Source organism: Fragaria vesca, unplaced genomic scaffold (genome assembly GCF_000184155.1).
Source record: "Fragaria vesca subsp. vesca unplaced genomic scaffold, FraVesHawaii_1.0 scf0511124, whole genome shotgun sequence".
Taxonomy (NCBI): Eukaryota; Viridiplantae; Streptophyta; class Magnoliopsida; order Rosales; family Rosaceae; genus Fragaria; species Fragaria vesca.
In genome coordinates this window covers 2,066-3,419 of record NW_004441587.1, presented here as the reverse complement: position 1 = coordinate 3,419, position 1,354 = coordinate 2,066, and the positions used below count along the sequence as shown (strand labels likewise).

The following is a 1,354-nucleotide window of genomic DNA, read 5'->3' as shown; positions in this document are numbered from 1 at the left end:
AATAATTTTCTGTTTTACATGTCAATAATTTGATAATTATTAGCCTTAGCCTAGCTGTTTGATTTGTTTTTGCTGTTGAATGACCCTTGGTTAATATTAGGAAAAAAAGTCCAAACCGTATCTGACCTTTTAACGAAGCAAAGCTTTGGTATCCATCTTTCAAAAACTTCAAAACGGTATCCCATCTTTTGACCCCGACATAAAATCGGTATCTGGGGCTAACGGGGGACGTTGGCTCCTTTACGGAAATATATTAAATTCAAATTGTAAAGGGTATTTCGAAAACAGGCTCGATTTGTCGTCCAATTAAGACCTCCTCCCCGAAGCCGTCCTTGTTCTTCAATCGTTCTATAACCATGTACGCAGAGCCGAAGAAGGCCCACCACGCGCTCGACCACGCCGGCTCCTTCAAGAAACTCTACAACTCCATGGAGACCATGCGTTCCGCCAGCAGCTCTTTTAAAGGAAAGGTGAAGAGACTTTGCAGCTTTTTCGAAACGGACAAGCTCCCGCCGCCTCGAAACGTTTCGGAGGAGACAATTCAATCGCTTGGGAAGCAGCTCAGGCCGTCGAAATCCATGGTGCATTCAAAGTCTCTGGGGCCAGATTTTCAGGTGCTGTCGATTAGGCTGCCGGGGACGGATGACAGGATTGTAATGTACCTCACTAGCTTGCGCGGGGTTCGCAGGACTTATGAGGATTGTTATGCTGTGAAGAATATATTCCGAGGGTTTGGGGTTTGGGTTGATGAGAGTGATATTTCCATGGATTCGGCTTATAGGAAAGAGTTGCAGAGAGTTTTGGGTGCCAAGAATGTGAGTTTGCCTCAGGTTTTTATAAAGGGGAAATATGTGGGTGGTGCCGAGGTGATCAAGCAGCTGTTTGAGACCGGAGAGTTGGCAAAGATATTGCAAGGGCTTCCCAGTCGGAAACCTAGGTCTGTGTGTGGGGGTTGTGGGGATGCGAGGTTTGTGCCGTGCATGAATTGCAGTGGGAGCAGGAAGGTGTTTTGATGAGGATGATGACACGCCCAAGAGATGCTCCGAGTGCAATGAGAATGGTATTCGGTGTCCTAATTGTTGTTGTTAAAGTTATTAAATGCTGCAATTGCCTCTTGCATATTTTAGAGGCTGTGTCTGCTGTTGTTGATAAAATAAGCAATTAAACAAGGTCGAGAATAGTTGATGGGGATCCAAATGTCTCTTTGGTTTGTGGTTTTTTTCGTTTTGGTGTCTTGATTGTTCATCTGTTGGGTACTGATGTTCATTCACTCTTTGGACTGGACCACCTATATTTGTTCTCTTTCGTGTAGAGAGAGAGAGTCGTTCTACACAGAGAGAGAGAGAGAGAGTTG

The 1,354-nt window shown here is 45.0% G+C and overlaps 1 pseudogene across 1 annotated transcript; it reads left to right on the top strand.

Annotated features, from left to right (window-relative positions):
• Positions 1-356: 356 nt before the first annotated feature.
• On the top strand, positions 357-1,089 carry LOC101293155 (annotated as a pseudogene). Its single transcript, XR_185420.1, has one exon. The product of XR_185420.1 is annotated as an uncharacterized LOC101293155 (transcript).
• The last annotated feature ends 265 nt before the right edge of the window (positions 1,090-1,354 follow it).